The sequence below is a fragment of the Wyeomyia smithii genome, chromosome 3 (assembly GCF_029784165.1).
Source record: "Wyeomyia smithii strain HCP4-BCI-WySm-NY-G18 chromosome 3, ASM2978416v1, whole genome shotgun sequence".
Taxonomy (NCBI): Eukaryota; Metazoa; Arthropoda; class Insecta; order Diptera; family Culicidae; genus Wyeomyia; species Wyeomyia smithii.
In genome coordinates, this window is record NC_073696.1 from 66,514,775 (window position 1) to 66,540,710 (window position 25,936).

The 25,936-nt window shown below is 38.9% G+C and overlaps 2 long non-coding RNA genes across 2 annotated transcripts in view; one reads left to right on the top strand and one right to left on the bottom strand.

Moving 5' to 3' along the window:
- Positions 1 to 782: 782 nt before the first annotated feature.
- Positions 783 to 25,936, bottom strand: part of LOC129732492 (uncharacterized) — a 39,739-nt gene continuing 14,585 nt past the window's right edge. The window contains exons 2-3 of the long non-coding RNA XR_008729275.1: positions 1,025 to 1,174; positions 783 to 924 (exon numbers count right to left, since the gene is read on the bottom strand). This is a non-coding gene — a long non-coding RNA (uncharacterized LOC129732492). The remainder of the gene's footprint in view (positions 925 to 1,024; positions 1,175 to 25,936) is intronic.
- On the top strand, positions 16,511 to 17,633 carry LOC129732491 (uncharacterized). The gene is made up of 3 exons (XR_008729274.1): positions 16,511 to 16,672; positions 16,785 to 16,903; positions 16,968 to 17,633. It is a non-coding gene; the product is annotated as an uncharacterized LOC129732491 (long non-coding RNA).

Here is a 25,936-nt window from a genome sequence, read left to right on the forward strand (position 1 = left end):
CCGAAGGGAAAAAACGGCTTCGAGTAGCAAAATATTGCTCTCGTGCTGAGCTGAAGCGTGCGGATGGACGTTGTTTTTTTCTGTCTATTGGGAGGTATCCGACAACAACCGCACTGTCAACATTTTTTTGAACCGGATTAGGGTGACTGTTTTTTGTATCTATTTGCACAACAAGTAACACTCTTTAAAACAAATAGTTTACCGTTGGTTTTCTCTGTCTGCAATTTCACGTTACTTGCATCAGTGTCAATAAAATATGTTGCAACAATAACTAATGGCTATTTCGGTTGCAGACGGTGTTATTGTCTACGAGTCGTTCATATAAAACAGCTCACGAATATGAACTATGGCTTCTAGAGCACAGGAACAGACGTTTACCGAAACATCACGATTGATTGGAATACACATGTTAAACATTATGTCAAAATTTTTGCGATCAATTATGTAAAAACACAAAATTGTTGCTCATCTAATTATTAATAGAGAATTCAACTAATGAGAAATTTTTATTAAACAGTCAAAGGTTCATTATCAGTTAAAAGCATTTGAAAATCAGTGAAGAACAAAAACCGATTGGAAGCACCCTACCGCCGCGAGAGGAAGTATACGTATTACCCAAAACGTTTGCGGAAAATCATTGATTAAGTCATTCTCGCCACTCGTTAAAACACTGTGCTTCAAAGCATATACATAAATAGAGCTAGATAGGCATTCAATGATCGTTTATTGCACCGAAAACAAGTTATGAATACAAATGGGACACGTGCCGTTCGGCCGATCGGTGTGAAACGTGCGCGATAGCGCAGATTTGCCGTTGCGTCTGCTCTCCGGGTGGAAAAGGGGTTCGCTAAACTGCCTAAACTGGTTAACCAGGAGGAGAACCCCTTTCTTTTGCTCACGGCCGTTCGGTGCTCTGTTGGCCGCCTAGTTCGATTGTTGGTAAATTCGTAACAGAAACAAAAATAATGATGCGTTATGCGTTATTAGTGCCGGCGTGGTGACGGTGACGATAAAGGATGCTTACCGCTGGGCCATGAGGGGGTGGAACTCGTTCACGTTGACAGAGTTTGATAGGGGGAGAAACTTGGTGGTTTGATCCAGCCCGTCCATGTGAACTGGTCTAGGTTGCTCGTTTGCCTCACTTTACTCTCTAACGGACGCATGTGATAGCGTACTTTCGACATCATTAAAAGTAACAAAACAGAACGTATCAGAATACGTCGTTGTGGCGTTGTGGATGACAACGGCGGACCGAACGCTTGGATGCTGTGGCCGTAAATCCGAAGGGATCATCAGCTGTGTGTCTGGATGGACTCCTGCTGCGAACTACCCGAAGAAGGGTGTGTTGTGTTGCTTTTCGAATCATTAAAATAATCACGTTTGATTAGGAAGTGACGTTCTCTATTGTGCGAAAATTGATCAACGAGTGACGATGGGATGCGATTTCGAGTACAAAAGATTTACCAAGAACGGATGCACCCAACCAGCAGAGATCAAATGGTTTCCTTCCGCTGCTTATGTGCGACCTTACCCTTTTCACTAACTGTCAACGAGTCTCAATTAATAGCTAAGTGGTCGAGTCAACGTTGCTAAAAGAAATCGCAATTGCATTCCAAGACGCAATAAGACTACGAACTGAAGTAAACATCGAACAGCACTTGAAGCGATGAAGCAAGCAAACAGTCACCGTTAATGGTGTGAGCAATCAAATTTATTCCATTATTTCAATTACGTCCAATTAAGTGGTCTACAATATTTAAGGTTAAATATTGTGACTCTTTACACTCATAGGTCGGCACAAATTGATTAGATGATTTTCTTACGGAGCTCGCCAGAGCTCGCTCGCGCCATTTCGAAGAACTACGAATGGCATCTGAGCGGATGTCGTTTGTTAAGAACCAGCTGACGTGGTTTCACATTCGCTTCGATAACGAACAGACAGTGCTAGAGCAGAGTGTCATGAATGAACAACAACAACAAAATGATTCAAAGTGCTACGATTCTCTGCCTGCAATGATTAGTTCGGTTGTGGGTGATTAACACTTCAACTTTTGAGTCAAATTATTTTAACTTCACGTAGTTTTTTTGAAATAGCACCAAACGAAAGGCAATACAATTTTAATTAAATGGTTAATTTCATGCCAACTCGTCTTATCTGCAGCGTCAAATCTATTCGAAACTAGCTGACCCGGAAAACTTCATCCCGCCAATTTTTTTTTTTATTTTAATAATTTTGAACATTCCAAATTCATTAATTCCTATTTATATTGGATACGACCAAAGTCAAAAGACAAATCGTTTGAAATTATTGGTTTTATCGGAATGAAAACATCCTCGTTTTTGGCTTCTGTACATCACCTCGATTCTGGAAATGTCCACATTGAATAGTATTCGGTCACTTTCGGTTGTTTCCCAAAAACCGGAAGTCGCTTTCTAAGAATTCAAAATGATACCTGGAGTCGATTATGGGCTTCTGTGCATCATCACGATTACGGAAATTTCCATGTTGGGTGGTACTTGGTTACTTTAAACTGTTTTCCAGAAACCGGGAGTCGTCATCTAGTCATTATGGTTCCGAAAATATTGATATTGGATGGTGTTTGGTCATTTTCGGTTGTTTTCCGAAACACCGGAAGTCGCCATCTTAAAATTAAAAATGGCGTCTGGGGATCTTGGCTCCTGTGCATCATCCCGTTTTAGGAAATTTTTCAAAAAAACTGGTTGAATTATTTGTTTGAAATGTTTGGGAGACCTCCCCCCCACTTTCAGAGTACGGAGAAGTGTCAAATAACCATAGCAATTTGTGTTTGATTTGTGTTAGAACCATCTCTTTCAGAAAAGAGAAGGGTGTCGAACCACCACGGAAATATTTTTTGCTCCAAAAAACCTCCACGTGCCCAATTTTGTTCCATTTACTTGATTAGTTCTAGAATTGTAATGAAAAATGTGTTTCATTTATATGGAAGCCCTCTCTTTTAGAAGGAGGAGGGTGCCGAGTCACCATGAAAATTTTTCTTGTTCCCAAAAAACTTAACATGCCAAATTTGGTTGTTTTTTGCTTGACTGGTTCTCGAGTTCTTCAAGATTTTATTTTCATGTGCATAGAAGCCTACCTTCCAGTAGAGGGAGGGTGTCGAACCACCATGCAAATATTTTTTGGCTTTAGAAACTTTTACACGGAAGAGGGAGGGGTGTCGAGCTACCATGGACATATTTGTTACCTTTAGAAACATTCTCATGCCAAACTTGGCTGTATATGCTTGATCAATTCTCAAGTTGTGTAAAAATTTGTATGATGATTTGATTTGTATGATACCCCTCCCTTACAGAAAAACCCCTCCTTTTTCGGACCACCATTGAAATATGTTTTGCCCTTAAAAACTTTTACGTGCTTAATTTGGTTCCATTAACTTGATTAGTTCTCGAGATGTACAGTATTTTGTGTTTCATTTGTACGGAGCCCCTCTAGAATAGGGAAGGTTCTCGAACTAACTTAGTAACCTTTTCCGGCCCTAAAACCCCTACATACAAAATTTTACACCAATCGGTTCAGTAGTTTCCAAGTCTATATGGATCAGACAGACAGTCAGACAGAGCTGCATTGTTATATGTTTAAATTTGTAGTCAGTCAAAGAGCTACATCTCTAATGATCAGAAGGGCTTCGTGCCTGGCAGATCCGATACCACGAATTTGTGGGCCTGGGCGTACCAGCATATGCATTACTGCAATGGAGAACAAAATTCAATGTCATCTACACAGATTTGGAGGCGGTTGTCGACAAAATCGATCACAATATACTGTTGGCGAAACTGACTCATCTTGGATCTCTTCGTGGCTGTTATCGTAGATAAGGACTTACCTGACTGACCGCTAACTCCGTGTTCAATTTAACTCCTGTCTATCTTCGAGCTGCTGCAATTAAACCGGAGCGCCCCAAGGCAGTAACTTAGGCCCGCTGTTGTTCACACTATTTTTAAACGACATTGCTTCGAAGTTGTGTTTGGATTGCAAACTCGTTTATGCCACTGATTTGATTTTTTTTTGCTATTTGCAAAACCAGCTCAATCTGTTTATGGATTGGTGCTCTCGCAACAAATTAATCGTTACAAAATGAATGATTAGGGAGTCGTACAGGATCCAATACTATCATCCAACAACCACTACATCTCGATAATTGCCAAGGGCATTCGACAACTTGGTTTCTCACTAGAGTTTCCAAAGGCTGATCTGATCCACGCTGCTTGAAATTTTGTATTGTGCGTTAGTGAGACCAATTTTTGAGACCACTTGTATTTTCTGAAACCCTATCGATACGTGATGGATCGATAGGGTTGAAGGCTGTCAGCGATGATTTATCCGGCTGGCCCTGCGTCACCTTCCTTAGCGAAATCCTCCAGTTCTCTCTGAACACTAGAACCGATGCAAACTTTTAAACATGGACACACTGTTCAATTGTTCATTTCAAAATTAATGGATTTTATGAAACAATTTGCTATTTCTGCAAAAAAAAAGCATTTATGTCAGATGAAGCAGCTGCGCATAATATAAACAGAAAAGAATTCGCAAGCTTATGTAAGTTTAAATCGTGATATATTTTAAAAGTTGCATACTTTTACTACTTCACATGGCAAATGACCTTGTGATGTATATTGGTGAAACTTTAAAACGGATGACAAAGAAGTTAAAAACAGTGGAAAAAAGACAATAAAGCCATAAAAATCAAAGCAGTTCAATAAATCATTGAAAGCAAGAAGTAGAAACGCCTTTTTTCCTGTAAGAGACTGAACCACTGCGACCATCGCACAGTGGTCCAATAAGGCAAAAAGTGGAACTTAATTCCATAGCGCCTTTCACCTTCATCCTAGCTTAATAGTGTCTTCGGAACAATTGTTTGTATAAATGATCCGCATAATCGCAAATTGAAAAGTTTACTATACTAAAAATAAAAAATTAACTTTTTTGTGTTAAGAGATATAAACATAGTGTATTCAGCAAAGTTGTAGAAGATTAAAAAATATGAAACTTTGTTGAACAAATGAAAATCCTATCTCCTTTCGGTACAAAGTTATAAAGTATATTACATGGAACTTACTTAAAAGTTAGTTTTTTGTACTTAACTTTTGCTAGTTGCATTTTACACGAAAGTGTTGTTCAGAGGAATTGTTAGGGCACACAAAACACATATTTTCGCCAAAGACTGTATATCTCCAGGACTTTTTCTTGCGAAGTTATATCATATTTTAGCTTATTTTTTCGATAACCTCAAGAAAAAGGGGCAGGTGAAATCTTGATGTCAATACCTTTCCTTGAAGTTAAGCTGAAGTGCTATAAACTCTATTAGGTTCCATTTGTCCCAACTCACCCATATCAGAGTACAGCGAGCATATGTTACAGTAGGTTTTCATATATGAAAAATTATAACTTTTTTGTGTTGCTGAACAAACAAAATTCCTATCTTCATTGGGTACAAAGTTACAGAGTATTCTCTATCAAAGTTATTAGAAGTTAGTTTTTTGCACTTAACTTTTGTTAGTTAAATTTTACAACGAAGAATAGAATAAAGATTAGGTGGATTGGGACGGATGGAACTTATAGCAGTTTTGAGCACTTGAGCTAAACTTAGAGAAAAAGTATTGACACCATGATTCTACTCGCCCCTTTTTACTTCATACGTCCTTAAAGTTATCGAAAAAATAAGCAAGAATATGCTATAACTTTGTAAGGAAAAGTTCTGGAGATGTGTGGCTTTCAACAAAAACGTGTCTTTTGCATGCCCAAATGCTTCTTTAGAACAACGGTTTCTTGTGAAATGTAACTTACAAAAGTTAAGTGCAAAAACTAACTTCTAAGTAACATTGATAGAAAATACTCTGTAACTCTGTACCCACAGGAGATAAGACTTTTGTTTGTACAGCAAAGTTTCATATTTTTGCACGTTATAAAACTTTGCCGCATAAACAATTCCTCTATCCCTTAACACAAAAAAGTTAGAATTTTTTACATATGAAAACCTACTGTAACATATGCTCGCCCTACTGTAGTATGGGTGAATTGGGACAAATGGAACCTAATAGAGTTTATAGTACTTCAGCTTAGCTACAAGGAAAGGTCTTGACATCGTGATTCCACATACCCCTTTTTAACCAATACGTTCTTGAAGTTATCGAAAAAATAAGCAAAAATATTATATAACTTTGTAAGGAAAAGTTCTGGATATATACGGTCTTTGGCAAAAATGTGTGTTTTGTGAGCCTTAACAATTCCCATGGGCGCAACTAGGGAAAATTTCTGGGGGGGGGCTATTTTTCATACATTTCATTTGAAAAAATAGAAAACAGAGCAGCGTCTATTTAAAAACGCATAAAATAGTGTCGTTCAACAACTACACCATCCTCCATGCCTACTGCCCTCACGAAGGACGTCCCGTTATAGAGAAAGAAATGTTCTACGCACAGCTGGAGAAACTCTACGACAGCTGCTCGCGTAGAGACATCAAGATCGTCATTGGGGACATGAACGCTCAGGTCGGTAGGGAAGACATATATAAGTGATTAGCCTGCACAGCCTGCAAACCGTGACGAACGACAACAGCCAGGGATGCGTCAACTTCGCAGCTTCCCGCAGACTGGCAGTCCGAAGAACCTGCTTTCCCCAAGAAGACATCCATTAAACCACCTGGAGATCACCTGGCCAACGTACAACAAACCAAATTGACCATGTTCTCATCGACGGCTCTTTTTTCTCTGACATACAAACGTACGCACCAATTGTGGTGGGGGTATTGGCATGACCACTTCGATCGAGTCTAGTGCGACGAAGTAAAAAGTTGACGATGTACCTGATACGACCGGTAGTTCTCTACGGAATCGATACATCAACGCTTCTGGCTTCAACGCTCTTGGAGTTTTCGAACAGAAGGTGCTGCGGACTATCTATTGTGGAGTACAGACGGACGACGGATAATGGCGACAGTGCATGAACCATGAGCTGCACGCGCTCATATTTTATATGGCCGTTTTTGAAACTATCGATCTTAATGAGCGCCGGGCTGAAAAAGTTTTCTTTTGACCTGTACAATAAGCCACGAAAATTTGAAGTTGATCGGAGTTTGTTTAATGGACCCACAAAACGCTTATATTTTAGAAATCGATTTACATGAAAATTGTACGGAGTTTTTTCTTTTTTTAACTTGTATCTCTCGATAAACGTATTCAAATACACTTGTATTTCTATAAAATCGTTATATTATCATCCTAATTTAAGTTTAAAATAATCTGAAACTTTTGGTGTTTGTAAGAAAGTTCGGATTTTGAATGAAGTGGGTATTTTTACGGTATGAATCAAAAACATGCAATGTAAACTATAGTTTGTTTTCATTATGTGTTGAAACACTGTGAGAATTTTTTATGAATTTAACACCATTTTCTGTGGCGTCGTTTATAGCGAATATTTTTTGACAAAAGTTTGCTTTCCTCATTATTTTTCTAATCGGCTGGGTCACGGTAGAAAAAATCAATATTTAGTTCAAAACTCGAGATAAAGCATGGGTTTTGTAAAAAACGAGATGGGATGGATTACATACTAGTAACTGTTCAGGATTTGCTTCTGAAAATTCGAAGTGGTGGCTCGAAATTGGCTGTTTTTGGCTTCAACATCGTTTCACCTTAATGACCATTCGCTTTCAATCGCCTGATCATTTTTCGTTTAATTTCAAGCAAGATATCAAGCCAATCCAACTTATTCTGCGCTTAAATACCACAAGATTCTCCATTTTTTCAGTTACAGCGTCTAAAACGACTATCAATTTCGATATATGCGAAAGAATCACGTAGAAAATTCATTACTTGAATCATACAATGGATAGCGAAAAACACCTGAATGTAAAGTTTGACGATAAAAAGGGACATGTCTCGGATGCAATTTATGGTTAATGATCAGAGCAATTTTTTTCACAGGCAATATATTTTTTTTATACCATGAATCTTGTGTGTAATAAGTGAACAAGGGTCGCTTTACAACCAAGAAATGTAAATGATAGCTTCAAGAGCACTTCATAATCGCCGCGAATTGATTGTATAAAATTTCTTGATTCGATTGCAATCATCATCGAACCATTTCGAGCGATCTTTTGGATCATTGAAGCTGTGAATGATTTCGTTTGATGCTCTTGTGAAATGGTTGAAGAAAGGTGTTTAAGGTCCGATGCTTTTGCCATGTAATATATTTTGCATAAAAGTTCATATATATGAAGAGGACGAGTAATATTGGTTAGTTTTCGAAACTTTTCCGAAATATTCCAATCCACTGGCGTATTATGAACTTCTTGGGCAATATTTTTGCCAGAGCTTGAATCGATTTTAAGCGCGCCTAAGAACTCAGCTGTTCCATCGTAACTCATAAGAATTGCAATTCGATCAACATGAGATCTACCGACTTTATTTGAAAAAAAAAATCACCGTCCTAGTGGATTAAGATAACGAGACCTAAACTGTTTCATAGGAAAAAATAATAATAATAATACTAAAACTAACATTAAATCCATACAAAAAGCTCTTAATAACTTTATTAATTTTGCTTCACCAATCCGGTTGTGACGGTTCGCTAGGGATATAATCACTCAATGGCAGCTTCAAATCCTCTAACGAATACAAGAGGTCATTCATTTATTACGTAACGTACTCAGAAGAAGGGAATATTCAATGAAGAGTTCCATTGTGCGAGGCCCCCAAAAAAATTGTGGCAAAATCGTGTTATTCAGGGTTGAAAGGTATTCAAAATTGCTAAAATTGGGCGTTACGTAACATGTGAATGTCCCTAAAGATATGGTTTTATGATTAAAGAGTATTTCGACGCAAAATGTACAACTACTTTAAGAAACTAAGGCAAAAAACAGCAATTCTTATGAGAATCTATTTTTTTTAATGAAAGCGTTTTGTGGGTCCATTAAATGAACTCGGATCAACTTCAAATTTTCATGGCTTATTTTTGGATTAAAAAGGAAACTTTTTCCGCCGGGCGCTCATCGAAAACGCATGATGTTACAAAAAAGGCCACTCTATTGCACACCTGGTGAAAGTCAATAGGTTGCGGTGGGTCGGTCGCGTCGTAAGGATGCCGAACGATGATCCTGTGAAATCACTTCTCTTCAGCAACCCCGTTCAGGACTAGGGGGCGCAGCGTGCACGATGGCTCGACCAGATCGAAAGAGACTTGCGGGTGATGAGACGTCTGGGGAACTGGCGAAACACAGCCCAAACCCGAGCAGCATGGCAACAACTCCTCGATACAGCACGAGCCACCACGGCTCTCGTCTTACTGGTAAGGTAAGTAAGAGAGCTAGGTTTGAGAATCGATCCTGGGCACTGTACTAGTTCTCAGCCAATGAATGATGACATCTCAATTTGTGTTGATTTTGATGCAATGATAAGAAGAATGGAATGTATTTATATTGACTACAATTATTCTCTGGGTAGTTCTAGGGGGGCTTAAAACTTGCTAGGGAGGGCTTAGGAATCCTTTCCCGAGGATACGCAGTCTGCGTTATATTAATACTCGGCATTCGCAGAGTAGATGTTCCGAAGTTTCGTTCCTAAGTATGCAGAAACGGCACCTGTCATCATCGAGTTTGCCTATCGTCTTGAGGTGATACTTGCCCGGTCAGTGACCAGCTACAATCCAGTTATCGTTCTTGGGTCTTTTTTGTTCAGCTTGAGTAACTCGACGGTTTTCTCACATTTTGGGTTTATTTTTTTTTTTTGATTGTCGTAAGCCAGTTACAGCATCCCAATTTTATCTAATGGCCATCCTCTCCAACTCATCAAGTTCTGTTCTTAAATCCCTGGATGCCACAAAAAGGTCCTGGATCTATCAAATTTTCAGAAAAGGCTAGTCTTGCTAGTAAATTAGCTTTTTTATTGCCTTCAACTTCGCAGTGTCCGGGTATCCAGCATAAAAGAACATGGTTTCTTTGTGCCAGCTACCGTAACGAAAGAATGCATTTCCAGACTAGTTTAGACTTGCAGACAAGTGCTTCAAGCGCTTTGAGTGCTGCCCGACTGCCTGAGAGAATACAGATATTTGCATGCCGGTAATTCCTCTTTAGACAGACGTATGCACATTCAATAATTGCATATATTTCAGCTTGGAAAACTGTTGGCCAGGGTCCCATTAAAAATACTCATTTATTCCTGGCCCGGTGATACCAGCCCCTATAGCTTCATTTTAGAATCGTCGGTGTAGAAAATTATTGAGCCTTATCGAACTACTCCTCCATTTTTCCTAGTTTCCCGTTATGTCTCAATGATTTGATAAGATATGTCGAAGTTTGGCTTATTTTCTAGCCAGTCTTAATTTTTCATTATGAGTTCGTTTATTCAAAAGTCTTTCAGTATTTTAATATGTCCTCTTAGATTCTACTTTGGGATGTTTTTTTGACTGGTCAGCCTTAGGGCGCACTTTACCGGCTCCAGCTGCACCGTGTGATTAAGAGGAGAGAAATGAAAAATTGTTTCCAAAGCTTTAGTCCGAGTACTTCTCATAGCAACGCATATTTATACACTAGCTAGCCTTTGTAGTTTGCTTAACTTCGTTCGAGCGGCCGTTCTGCTTGTTTTTGAACACCAGAACCTAGAAACTTAGCTTCGGTGGATGTGAAAAGACGATTACTTCAAAACCCCTTTCTGTCAGGCTTTTAAGAAGATCAAGAACATCAACAACTAATGACCAAAGCATTCATGAGTGAATCCTCCCCTTGGGGGCATCCTTTGGTTGCTATCTCTTCTGGTATGTGCCACCTATTTGGGCTGTGATTTTCCGATTTTTAAGCAAAGCATGATATCAATCATCAATGCCGTGCTTACTCATAGTTTTCCACATTGAATGATGAGAGACATTATCAAATGCTCTTCCGATGTCGACAAATGTGACCGATGCAATGTCTTTTCCTTCAATAGTCTTTTCGATTTCGCCAACCAACGCTTATGCAACGCATCTATAGTGGATTTGTTGCTTTGATGAGTAAAATGATTTTTGATGATCAGTCAGTTTTTCCATATTTTTTGACAGTGTGGATGTTAAACTGATTGGTGGACTGATTTCGGAAACGTTTTATCTCGCTTTCCAATCTTTGGTATAAATATAACTTTAGTTTGCTTCCAACTTGTAGTTATATAAGAGAACATACTTAAATGACGTAGCATTTTTTCATGATTTTCAAACCCTCCTCCTCCCTCGTAGCATTTGGTCACAAAACTTAAACCTCCCTGGAGAAAACGTAGCACTCGATTACCCCCCCTCCCTCTCCACCGGTTCTATGAAAAATGTAAAAAAACACGTTTTTACGTAAATTTAAAAATCCAAGCGATGGTTGTGTGGCAGAGCTTTCAGAAGATTTCAGAATGCCAGAGATAAAAAGCTGCAAAACTTTGCGCAATGTTCCAGTGTAATTTTAGTATACATTTTTCCTGTAAAAAAACGGTCTTTTAAAATAAATGCTTCGTCGATTTTAATCTAACCCCTCCCCCTTATAACAGTTTGTCACAAAACGATGATATCCCCAAGCAGCAACATTTGTTTCGATTATGAATTTTGTGCATCACAGCAACAAATTCTTATGCGAAACTAAGTTGCAGCTACATTTCAGTTTCTTATACAATGACAAAAAAAAAGCGCAGGAGGCGGAGCCAACTGCAACATTTTCGTTGTTTCAACACAAGTTACAAGAATGAAACAGTAATGTGTATGAACTTATGCGTGGAATTTGATAACAACATGGTAACTGCTGCACAGTCAAATTTTAGCAACAAGGATGTATCGTAGCAGCAACTTGAGGGGAATAGCAATTACATGGCGTTGTGGTAAATAAAAGATTTTCTGTATAGCGAATAAGGATTCAACTCCAGTTATCAATTTCTATTCAATTTTCACGTTTCTTCTAACGTCGTTTGCTGTAGAAACTCTTGCAAGTTTATGGCTCAGTCTTTATTTTGCTTCTCTAATTATGCTCATGCTCATTCTCAGTTTTTAATTTTGCTTCTTTAATTCATCAGCACTTCAGCCGAATTGTAAAAATGGTTTTTGGATGACTTCTAGTCCAAGTATCAGAGGCGCGATAAAATAAAAGGTCATTGGTTAGTCACCTGAGCAATGTTATTACTTTATTTAACATTTTAAACGTTATAAAGGTGTAATATTTCCCTCTCGTGTGTTGTGAAGATGATAATATTTGTAAGAAGCGCTGTAAAGAACCTGGGTGTGATGATAAACAGCAACATTCCCGTATGTGAAATGCTCGCCTTGCCTTGAAGACATTGACATCAGTATAAACCTCAGCAAAAAGTTACAACGCAGTACATAATCTCATCTCAGAAACAAATATAAGGCGAACGATCGACCAAAAAGTGCTGTTACATGACTTGAGAACGTGACAGCATCTTTTAGGAGTATTGTTGTGTGTTTGTTTTGTGTATCTCGCAAGCATCACGTTGGCAACTTATATGCTCCGCCCACTAGGTCTATCCAGTGAAGGTTAGGTTTTCAAATGCCGTTTCCACGTTTCAACAACAAATCCAACATCGCGAATTACGTTGTTGGTGTAAAGATTTTTGAAGCAGCGATGCAACTTTAGTTGTTGCTTGTATCTTTACAATTTCATCGTAGTAACAAATAATGTTCCTTGAAACCTCAAAACTTCATTAGTGCAACAAATGATTACAATTTATTGTTTAATCATGTTTCAATTGTTGCTTGGGTCCCCCCTCCCACATGATTGCTACGTAATTTAAGTATGGTCCCTAATTTAATGTTAAACTTGCGTGACAAATCTCGGTAATGAGAGGAATAATTAGCGGTTTACCCCTTCGGAACATTATTGGCAATATTCCATCCAGCTCCGGAGATTTAAAAGCCTGGAATTAATCAATTACCCATTCGTTCTTCGATTCACTGAATATGGTGCAGGCTTATTCCTGAACTTTTATCCTAGCGGTATTTCAATTAGATTCTGCACCTCGTCAGTGTTGATAGTGGATGTCTCCTGAAAGGCAGTCGCAGTGTTTTCGATTCGTTCACACATGTGCCTCCAACTGTTTCTTCTTGATTTTCTGATTTTCTTATTGCATTCTGTCAGGGATTTCTTATCAGTTCAGATGAGAACTGTTTTTAAAGATCCTTCTGTTGCTAGCTTGCTATAAAACAAGTTCCAGTCGGTTTTCCTGGCGCCCCTGTAGGTTTCCGGTTAGGTTTCGCCAACCACATAGTTCAAAAGTATATTCATGTGATCTGATAAGGATATTTCTTCAGAGACATGCCAATTAAACATTTTATTTGAAGTTTTTGGCTCGACAGGGTTAAGTCGAGGACTTCTTGTCGTATCGCGTTTATAAAAGTAGGCTTATAACCTCGGTTATTTATATCAATGTAGTAAGTTAGTATATATTCTAAGTGGCACCAACCTCTTTTGTTGTGCTTCCCCATACAGCGTGATGCCAAAAATGTCAAAAAGATCAAAAAAAAACTCGAATATCATAAATGACTATGCATGCCAAGAATTAAATACCAAATTTGTCTAAAAACGTCAAGAATGCCAAAAATGTCGGACATGTAAAAAATTTGAGAATATTATATCAATTATATCAATAATTTTTTTATATTGTGTTAGCTTCTGCAACCGAAGCTTTTTTAGAAATTTCAGTTCTATTTAAATTTTGCTCAACTTTAACTGTATGTTTATTCTGTACATATTACCGGTATCAAGTCACCACTCTATATTATGCTGAGTTAGCTTGAACATCATTTCAATTCCGGTTTTCGGTGATGCTTGTAAAACGTATAATAATGATGATGTTGTACTACCTTCACCGCTTTGTTTTGTGATTAGAATAAAATAATGAGTATCCGGGAGACAGAAAGAGAGAGCCAGCAGACTCTGGTACAAACTTTCTTAAGACAATGTTTTTGCTCTACCAAGCCGTTCATGGAGGTGGCCTGTTAAAATGATCTAACGAACATTTCAATTAGGTTGTAAAGGAAAACAGATTTCAAGCCATCTGAAAGCTGTTGAAAGACAGGTTTCAATAATTTGACAGCAATATAGCAAACTCGCAACCATTTATGTACCATAAATCAAACAAGCTATAAATTGTTCGACCGTATCATCGTTTGAAACCGCAAACAAATTTCGAGCGCTGAGTTTTCGGTTGTAAATGCTGTTTTGCGGATCTCTAAGGGTAATAAATCGAGCTTAGAGTCTGCCACTGCTTCGCCAAATCATCTCTAACCCCGGGCAATGGCGGCAACAGTAGTAGCAGTCGAAGAACAATATGCAAATGATTGCTGGCCTCCCCCGCAATACATTGTTCGGTAGCAGAATTGGCAATAATGCAGATAATTTAGCGTTAAATACTGAAAATATTTATGGAAATACCTCCCCCTTATTTGTGATTGGACATGTTTATTTGCCCGCTCGTGAGACGAAGTGGTGGCAAAACCAAGACTAGCCGGGCATTTCGACCGACCGATGGAACGTTGGAAGTTCGAAAAGGTTCGTAAAAATTTGTTTTCAATATTTTTAATCCTTTTTTCACCTCCCACCAAACTGAAGAAAAAGGAGAACAACCACAGCTATAAGCAGAAAACCAACCCCGAAATGAAGCTCAGCTTTGTAAAAATTACTACTAAAGGTCCTCGTGGGCCTAATAAAACCCTACAGAATTTGAATAATAAATTAGCAATTTACTTTGGTTTCGATTGGAGAGAAGAACTTAACCCTTTCGGTTTACTCCGGCCGGATTCTTTACACCAATAAAGCAATTTCTTCGAACTGTTGTTCAAGGTAAGCGAGTGGGGTCCGATGGATGAACGAAAATATTTGATTTTTATTGGGTCTTATCGCCTTGCAAAGGCTCTCTCCCGGTGACGTTAGCTTTACCGCAAGGATCAGGGCGGGCAAATCCATTCGAGACGCTCGACTCCGCTGCAAATAGCAAGTAATTGATGGATTGGGTCTGTCTTAGGCATCCCACGCTAGAGAGCAACAAAAAAAATAGAACCTCCCGGCTGGATTTTGCCTATATGAAAGGGTTAAAAGTGAGCCTTAACTCTTTCGTTTAATACTTTTATGATGGCTTCAATTACGAGCGAAAACAAGCATGATCGGCTCATCAGGATTCTGGTTAGGCTACAAGTTTGCTTTTATTGCAGCTTATTGGTCTGTTTTTGACCGAACGAGTTGGAAAAAGCTGTTCAGTGAATTGTACCTGGTTATCCTTCGCAGTCAGCCGTGTTAATAAATTGAACCATTTTGTTAGGTTTGAACAGTTTTCTAGAGTGTGCTTCTGGGAACAACATCAATATCCGTTAGGCTCAAAGGAAAAAGATTCAAGAACCGTAAGAGCAATTAAGTTGTGTCTCCAAAAACAGTTTTGGAAGAAAAAAAGACCGTTCACTTGTATTGCATGTTTTGGAAATATTTACGCTAGTTGCGAAACATTGAAAAATACTGTTAGGTTTCAACTTGGAAAGCGCCCAAAACTACCCCTAATGAAAGTGAAAACATAACGGTGAACTGTAAGCTTGTGAATATGGTACGCGATTGCTCCGTTTAAAAACAGAATCACACTGTTTTAGATTTGAGGTCAATTTATACAAAATTGCCTCTTATTTCTGATATGAAAAACTTTCAAAAGATATCTACAGTTCTAGTCGATTGTTTTATAGACAGAATTGTCATTTTTGACCATTTTGACATTTTTTCTTAAATTTTTAACATTGTTGAACTTTTTTTCATATATGTTCGACATTCTTCCTGGCACTAACAGTCTCGCCTTTATAGTTTTTTAACCTTTCCTGTCAATTTTGGTGGCCCTAGTGAAGGTAACTTTTTCAGAGACTTAAATGAGTTTTCCCATTAGCCAACGTAGAAGCGACGAACCCGGCGAGCAATTACTCTGCCGTTCTAAACAAAAGTTTATTTCTGTTCATTAAATTCGATATTTAATTAATATATTCCCTTATTTTTATGATTAACCATAATGTTGGTAAAAATAGATGGATAGTCAAACTTTCATACAAGTCGATTTACAACAGTAATTAATGTAAGATTCCCTCGGTTTAAGTGACATTAATGCTTTTTCTTTTTCGCTGCCCATTCAGCTGCAAACTTCAAACCTTCTCTTGAGAACTGCAGCCCTCGCCTTTCGGGGTTGCTTGCCCTTTTCTCTGGTGAAAAAGTATCTCACCGAGAACGCTATCAGAAATCAATAATCCATCTTTTTATTGGCAATCGATGAGAACAAAGTCCTTTTGAAGGTTTGCCGCACTTGGCTTGTCGTCGAGTAGGTACCAATCTCGTCTGCGGTGCTTGAGAAAAGTTTCCTCAGAAAACGGAATCAAGGACGGACAGGTAGAGCAACGCGCAGGACCAGCAGCGGATACACGGTGGTTTGCTGTACTGAGCGAAAACAAAAAGCAACACCAGACAGGGTAAAATGAAGATAAATCGAGCGTAGCTCCTTTAAGGATGATGCACATCCGTGGGTCGGAACATAATACAGCAATTTATGAGCTCTGATTGAGATGTTCTTCTGGATCGTCGGGTCTGAGACTGCAATATAATGAGCAGCCTTTCGCATTCGGTCAGCGGTTTCTGTTGAAGATGTGACCTAGGGTTCTCAGGTAATAACGGTGTGGATATATTTTCTGTTCGCGTGTGTGGAAACATGGAGAATACATTTTAAAGTGACCATAAACGTCAACATTGTTGTGATTTGTGTGCTGTTTTTCCCAGGGTGGTGGAGAAATGCGTTCAACAGCTGCTCTGGAGGTGAATTGAAAATGGTGTTAATTTTCACGGGTAATGAATCAAAGCAGCAGATTAGAAGCGTTGGGGGATTGAGGTTCAATTGAGTAAGAGAAATGAATATACTAATATAGGTACAAAACTCTCATCCTTCTGCTAATCGTATTCCAGGTGGAAATGAGTCAGCTTCCGTAATACGCTTCCAAAACAATTGGTGAACAAAAACGAACAAAAAGACTAATAAATAACACTCCACCGATTACCACCTACTAGGAACTTCGATCTCCCTCAGGATGAAATGCTCTCTGGCGACTTTCTCTACTCCACGCCAGTCGCCATTCCCAGCGGACTCACCAACACAACCGACATGTCTATCGAGCGAACGAGACCCCGAAAACACTTAACTTTGGAACGCTTCACTGCGTGCTCAAGTGACCATCTACTCCAGTGCAGTCCGAGCGCTGGGGTCGCAAAACGCAACTCTCCGGGGTGTATTTTGACATATTAATCTAAAGAATTTCAGTGATTTGTTTTCATCCATTCTTGGGTTCCACTTTGTAAGAAAATGCCGACATCGCGCAGAAAACAATAAAATAACATTACCAAGAGCCTCTGTATGCGTGCGTGTCCTTACGGCCGGCAGACTGGCAAAGCAAGTGACACGCACTAAAGGATCGGGGGACAAAAAAATCCGCAGGACAATTGGATCAAACGTACCGAACCACGCCTTCCGTTTGCTCTCTTTACGGTTTTTAGCCAAAAGAACAAAAATCGCAACAAGATAAATGTATATCGACGATGACAGCTTCGTAATGATGTTTTTGCGTCCTTCTTCTCCCCTCAGCAGTATGTGCTTCGACGATCCTCCGAAGGATATCGGGTTTTGGCGGCATCTTTCGGTTCCTTTGCCTGTTGCCGGTGTCCATTGTCCGTGTGTATCCTGGTAGTTCGGGTATTTATTTATTTTTATTGTGTGTGCAATGTGACGATGGCTCTATTAGGGCTGCGATAATAGAAAAACAACAACAGACCGTCGTCGTTGGCGGAAAGTTATATTTTTCCCGGATTTGATTCCTGGCATTCCCTGACAGAGCCGATGCCGACAAAGGTCACACGACGGCACAGCCAGTGCGTCGTTCGATCTTCAATTGACCGGAGCAAGTGTGAGGTTAAAATTCGGCGAAAACATGCTCTCAACTTTGCCGCTTCGCTGCTGGTTTCCAGCGAATACACAGGGATAATATTTTTGTTTGTTTTCCGGCACCGGAGAACATGGTTGAAACGGGAACGCATGAGTGCAACAATAAATTGGTTTTGGAAAAATAAAAATTCTCAATCCAATCAATTATTTCGACATTTCACAACACAAAATTCTCGTAGAAATGTATGAACACAACACAAGACTATCACAATTCTGATAGGTGGAAGAAAATGACTAACTTTGTGACTAATTTGAATCTTCTAAGAAAAACAGGATTCATGCTGAGCGATCCAAAAGCCACCGCCGCCGTTCAATCGAAGCTACAAGAACGAACCCCAATTATTCAAATCGTATCGACAGCGGCGTAATCAATTGTCAGTGTCGCCGCCCTTGGCCACTTTGCTGGAGGGAAAAACATAGCATAGTGTTATTTGTGTTGTTTAATTGTAAACACAATGTTTTGTCTGCGCTTACACGCCCCGACATCCGGGTGATGATCCCCGCAGGGACTCGGCTGACTGACCGACGACTCAACACGCTTCACGAAAATCTCCGTCAACAGAGCCATTCGATAGCGTCGCTCGCGTTGACGGTCACGGGGGTGGCGGTGTGCAGCTCTGCAGGACGCAACGGATCGAAGTTATATTATTAATTGTAGGTTTGGCCTCACGGTTCCCACGAATGCATTGATAATGATGTAAATGGGTTGAAATGGTAAATTGGTTTTGGAAGGCGTGAGTGCGACGAAAGTTTTGTTTGAAGGTGCTTTAGGAATTGGTCTTAAAATAAATCGATTTTTCTATGTATCATCCAGCGCTGGAAAGACATAGGTATTGATATAATAATCACTGAGCAAATGCAGTAAAACTCTTTAGTTTTGAGTGATCCGGCCAAACAAGAAACATTATTTTTGCTTTCACACCTCAATAAGTCAATGTCGAAATTACCGTCTTTGAACAATGTAACCAATCACAGTACGTTATTTCACTTAAAGCAGTATTTTGATTAAGTTTTTCTAACTCTCGATGCGCTTCAGTCGCCGGTTTCTTTGAATTAAATGAGAAAAGTAACACTTCCTACAAACGACCCTTATTTTGCATTAAATCATGCATTTTCACATAACTAAACGTATATGATACCATAATAAAATCACTGATGTAGACTACATCTTGATGTAGACTGATGTAGACTACAACTTGAAAAACGATTGCTAGTTATGTAATTCTTGTGTTCATTTTTTTCAAAGAGCATTTCGTGACATCGTTAAATCAATAACTTCACAATATTTATTAAAAAGACTCGTCATACTATTAACTGGCCCGGCCATGGCACATTCTGTTCTATAAGATTTTGATACTAAATTTTTTCGCGTTTTTAATGAGCGTGAAGGAGCATAGAAGTTGAGTTTTTCCTGCAAATTTTCCGAACGTATGTGTTGTGAGACTAAATCGTTAATAAGAGTTACCGAAGCATTTTTTTTTCTTTTTTCAAGCGTTTCTATATTAATAAGCATGCAACGCGATTCATAACAAGGGAGAGAAAATGATTTCCAACCTAGTTATCTAAGTGCACATAACAAAAACAACCATATGTTGTTTACCATTTGTCTCAGTTTGATTCTCTACGTTTTAGATACACTAAGGTCGCTTTTACGCGGGTTTTTTTACGCGGCTTTTTACGCGGATTCCGCAATTTACGCGTTTTTTTAAGAGAATTCCGGAATTTACGCGGTTTTTTACGCGGATTCCGGAATTTACGCGGTTTTTTTACGCGGATTCCGGAATTTACGCGGATTTCGGTTTCTCTTCACTCGGATCGCAAAAAATAACGCAGTTTTTTTTACGCGGATTCCGGGATTTACGCGGTTTTTTTTACGCGGATTCCGGAATTCACGCGGTTTTATTACGCGGCATGTATTCCACGCGTAAGAAACGATTTTTGTGTATGTTGAAATAGAGCAGCACTTGCTGTTGACGCCATCTATTGACAAATAGCGATAACTTAGTTGCACACCTAATATAGATTTTCCAAAGACCGTGATTTGTTGTGATATCTGACGAAGTTTCATATTTTCCTGCGGTTATCATCTGTTTGACATTATATAAAAAGCCTCAAAAAATGACAACAAGTCTTAGTTCGGAACTCCGACGCTACTGGCGCGGCAAAATCAAGCCTTTCAGCTTTACACTTTAGAAATTACGTCTTCAGCAAAGTTGTGAATAATGTTACCACAGACAAACAGTCGCACCAGTTTTAAAAAAAATTTGGTTCGTACTAACTTGTGCGACACCTACTGGACACATTCCGCAGAAGATAAATTTTTTACCTTTCTGCTGTTTTGGTAACACGGCGCGCGACTAGACCTGTGCGCCGACCATATAATCGGCGGCGGCGGCGTAGAAAACATTTTACGTCGGCGGCGACCGGCGCGCCGGCGTGACGCCGTTGGCTTATATCGGCGGCGGCGGCGGCGGCGGCGTGTATCGGCGTGACACTAATTACCACTTATAATTGCGCATAATGTGTGCGTTCAGTTTTGAAAAAAAAAAGATAGATAGTTTGTCGATGAGTTCATTTTGGTTAACCGTAGACCGACTTTGGGAAAATTCGATAGATCTTACGTTAGAGGATCGTTTTCAACTTTCATATATTTTGTTAGGTTACCTATGGAAAAACTGAAAAAATGGGATACTCTTTTCATTCAAATAGAGTTCTTCGTTGAACTCCTCAGATTCTTCATCACCATCTGGAAAATTTTTGTTTGCTCGAAATAGCGTGAAAAAAGCAACAAAATCACATGAACTATGTGATGTCATTACTATGAAAATCACCCTTGAATATGATGGGTCGAAAGCGATCCATTCTGACCGAAAAATCCGCAAATATCACCATCGTAATGGAAAATAGCTGAATGTGTTTTTTTCGATGCCTTAACGTTCAAGCAACAAAGTAAGGAAAATTCAGCAAATGAATTCTCGCATATTGATCTAAAATAAACTTAGTATTCTAGAGAAAACTAAAATCTTTACCAAACAATAGATGAAAAACCACTAATCATTTTTTCTTAATTTTTTTAACATTCCCGGATTGCTCATACGTTTACATAAAAATTAAAAATTAAAATAAACATATAAACTTATGTTATAGTAACTGAAACAATATTCTCTAAGCAAACTGGCCCCGTGCAAATTATGATAATGACTTCGAAATTTTGTATATCTTTCGATAAAAAAGACTAAAATCTAAATATTTAATGTCAAATATCGTATCAAATTTCCACAAATTAAAATAAATTACACTTAGGAAACAACCCGTTAAGCATACAGACGGAAGGCATACGGACGCAAGGCATAGAACGCTAGTCATAATGGATGGCAGGCATACGGGCACGAGGCATATGGACGCGAGGCCGATTGGACGCGAGGCCGAATGGACGCGAAGCCGAAGGGACGCGAGGCCGAATGGACGCAAGGCCGATGGGAAGTGAGGTGGAATACGGTATTATCGTCATCATCACAGCCCTCTTTAAATAACATGTATTTCGCTTCAGAATGTCATTTAGAAAGTAATACACTCGCGGCCTTCGGCTGACTCGCTGTTCGAGCGAATGATGTCGTTACTCGCTACCGCTCGTTCGGACTTAACGAAGGGAAAGAAACTCTGTTTGAGTAGACCTAGCAAATCTGTAGACCAGTCGTTTGTGTGCAAGAGGCCGCCGCTTCCGACGGCTGGTCGGCGGCCGGCACGGACAGTGGAAACCTCGGCAGCTTAGTGCCGCCACGTTTCCTTGCTCTCGGTTATGCGTCTGCGCCGCATGATTTGAAAAAATATCATGCCCAACCTAAACTCTTTAGGAATATATTTACGCTTAAACTACATACGTAGAGAAAAAAATATCTGAGTTAAATATAGAATTCATTGAATGACGCTTTTTGTCAATCATCAAGGGTGCAACATATTTTTCAATAGACTCTGATGCGGAATGTATGTTGCAAATCCGGAACACATAGTCATGATAATTGGATCTCATGCGATCATACAATATCGTATTCAGCCTCGCGTCCATTCGGTCTGCGTCCATTCGACCTTGCGTCCATTCGGCCTCGCGTTCATTCGGCCTCACGTCCATTCTGCCTCGCGTCCGTTATGCCATATGCCAGTATGCCTCGTATCCATTATGCATCACATTCATTAAGCCTCGCGTCTGTATGCCTAGCATACTATGCCTAACATCCATATGCCTAGCCTCCATATGTCTCGTGTCCCGTACCCTTCGTAAATACGTAAATACAGGGGAGGTACTTAGCGAAGTGTTACACTGCGTGAGGCCACCATGCAAAATTGCGTTACGTCGGAGTGAAAGGGTATTAAGAATTGCCAAATTCCGGGTTACTTAATATACGAGTGTTCCCTTATCGGCTGTGATTTGCGGTATTTCTATAATCAGGAAAAAATCCAGCATACACAATCACTATCGGCGCGGTAAAAATTTCCTCGGCGGCGCGCCGAGTCCAAATCATCGGCGGCGGCGGCGTGCGTGAAAGTGTCGGTGGTGGCGGCGCGGCGTGGCGGCGCGCAGGACTACGCGCGACAACTGTCAACTAGCAATACTCAGAGGGAGAGATATGCGAAAAGAATGTTGTGAGCCAAACGAACATGTCAGAATCCGAGCCAAACGAACAAGAAAAGAAACACATTGAGAGGTACTGAAATCGGGTACAATAAAGGATTTGTTTATTTTTTACGTTTTATTTGTTCTATTGCTAAACAATTAATTGAGAATGCTTCAAAATTGCATTATCTCAGTGATTTTTAACCGAAGGTTCACAATCCTTGTGTGTGGTTCACAAAATAATAATCAATTATGGTAAATAAAATTAAACATAAACATAAAAATTAATCACGGTTTTTCTGGTGCACTTTATTATTCCCCAGGACTTCCATCGTCACCACCGAAAATACGAGTCTAAAAAATAGTTAGTCAACAATGCGTTTGAGAAGAAATCTGGCACCTCTGACATATGAAATACAGTTGCCAAATCGGCGGTTTTTTTAACTCTTATAGCTTTCTCTCTCTGAGGATCTCTACTGTCAACTGGGTTCAAAGAGAAATATCACATCAGCGCCACTACCGCTGCGACGGGAATAATCCACAACACCAAAACTCATTTGAATTGACCGTTTTTTTGATCCACGTAAATAAATTTCGTGGTACGTCTGTTTGTCTGTGACGTTACCATAAACTTGATTTTTTTTATATCTCAAAAACTGTAGCATTTCGAGGACAACCATGTTCAGCATATGATTGTTATAATTCAAACACACAACTTCGTACAAGACACAAAAGAGGTAGTTCTCACAAGGAGTTATTGTAAAAATTGTAAAAAATTATCTCTTTTCGCACAGTTCTAGATCAATGATAAGAAAAACTGGCATCTTTTTCATGACCATTTTGTAAAATTGATTGCAACGTTCGTCCCTTCCAGTATTTCCATCGCCTAAGTTTGCTTGAAAAACTCTACTCAATTTTTTAGATGACAGCACACGTCAAAACGGTGGTCAGATTATCGATCACAACAGGCCTTTGTAACCGTTGGCTACAATCCTTAGTTTTTTTAAATGTAGTTATTTATTTGCAGGTTTCAAGCCTTCACTTTTCTCTCCAATACAGAACATAAGCCCATTAGCTTGGGACAAATACCGCAACAATATAAATTGCTGTTTAGTCGATGAGGCTCGAGGACTCATCGAGCAAATGGAACCAAATTTAGCATGTGAAGGTTTTTGGGGGTGATTACTTTGGAAGGAGAGCGGGGCTATGAAAACAGCCAAAAGTGACCATATATAGTATTTCCGTAATCATGATGAGGCACAGATACTAAAAATCCACCTCAGATACCATTTTGAATTCTCGAATGGTGACCTCCGGTTTCTGGGAAACAGCCAAAAAAGACTGAATACTACCCGATATGGGTATTTCCGGCATCAGACTGATGGTCAGAGGCCAAAAATTCACTCCACACGCCAGTTTGAAATCCAAGTTGACGACTTCCTTTTCTGGAAATAAGCTGCAAATGACCGAATGTCATCCAATATGGGTATTTAAGAAGCGAGGTGATGTACAGACAGAGCTGAAAGGCAAGGATGTTCTCATTCCGATAAAACCAATCATATCAAACGATTTTTCTTTCAAGATTGAACGTATTCAATGTCCGTTTTATGCATTTTCTGACTAAACAAATCGGAATTGGATGTTGAAATCAATTCAGAGTGTTAAATATCATCTAAATAAATAAAAAAAAGGTGAAACGAAATTTACCGGGACAGCTAGTAAGCGTCATAAAATCACGATTTTTCGCATTATGAAGGACGTTTTACTAACTTTTCAATCGATTACTACGAGAATGAAGAAAATCAATTGTAAACGCACTGAGTTATAAGCATTTGTTATAGGCATTTGATGCTTTCAATGCCTTAAGTGTCTTTGATTTGCATTCTTTTTCCATAATTTTGCCGTGAGACGTAATTCTACGTCAAAAATATTAAAGTTGATTTTTTAATAAATTCTGTCATCCTGGATATTTTTTCAACTGGTATCCACAGTAAGGTCGTTTTTATCGCGGTTTTTTTTAAGCGGGTTGCTTTCCTCCATTACTCAAAACCGGTACAAGATATCGACCTCATGTCAATCTCGTTTTCCGTTTTAGGCCACGAGGGATCATATATCAGTTTTCAAAAAAATTCATGATTTTTGGTGTAAATACTCAGAATTTAAAATATTGAAGTTTGGTCTCTAGATTGACCACAATCATATTAAAACGATGTTTTAATGTTTTAGGACGGTTTTCTTTGTTATATTTGCAACTCAAAAAAGTCGTTTTTTACGCGGGCCCATACAAATTTTGAACGCATCCCCCGCGTAAAAAACAACCTTATTGTATTTTAGTTACTGGGAATTGGAAAATATTCGCAGTAAAATTTATACGATATTTTATTGAGAAACTCAGAAAAACATAAATTCAAAGTCGTTCGATAAAACTGGCCATGTAAACTTTTTTAAACCTACAAATTTTTTCAACAGGCAAGGTTTTTAAAACTATAAACTAATAGTTTTGAGATCTTTGCCTGTTCAAAAAATACGTCAATATTCCCTTAACCCATATTTATCACAGTAGATCAAAAATGTCTCTGGTCGCACAGAGGAAAAAAAAACATATTTTTATGGCAGTAACAAATGTTAAAAACTTTAATGAAAAAATCATAACCTGGAGATTGTAGTATTTTTTATCAAAGTCTCATATCACTTATAGTATAAAGATAATAAAACAAGTAAAACATTGTATGTTGAGCTTCAAAATATTCTATGTTAAAAGAGAAGATGTAAATTAGTACGCTGATGCCGTAAAATTCGCGGATAACAATTAGAAATTTGAATGATTCTCGAGAAAGTTAATGACTATTTGAACCGTACATACATGGAAGATGTTTATGCAAGGTGTAAAGAAATTTTTTGCAACAGAATTTTGATTGGAATATTTTGAGTTAAAATTGAAAATATGAGACGTACATAAATTGTCTAGCAGGTACAAGCTTGAGCGATTTCCTTCTGCTGTCGTTCACGCTATGAACCAATTAGCTAAAAGCAAATATTTTTCGCAAAACTGTTTCACCAAATGATCCAAAGCATTTCATTCACCTGCTGTGCCTTTCAATCCCTGCCGATTCCGTCCTATCGCTTTCAGAGCTATAGGTTTCAATTTTCGTCTGAAATGCATAATCCGCTACTACAACAAATATCTCCAAACTAAGCGCATTATTCGTTTGACATAGAGCACGGATAATGCGCTCCGAGGACCAAGCAATGGCAAAACCGGAGCGCAAACGGCTTTTCTGATGTGGTTTAGGTTCACAAAGCCAAAAACAATGCTAACCCAGTACT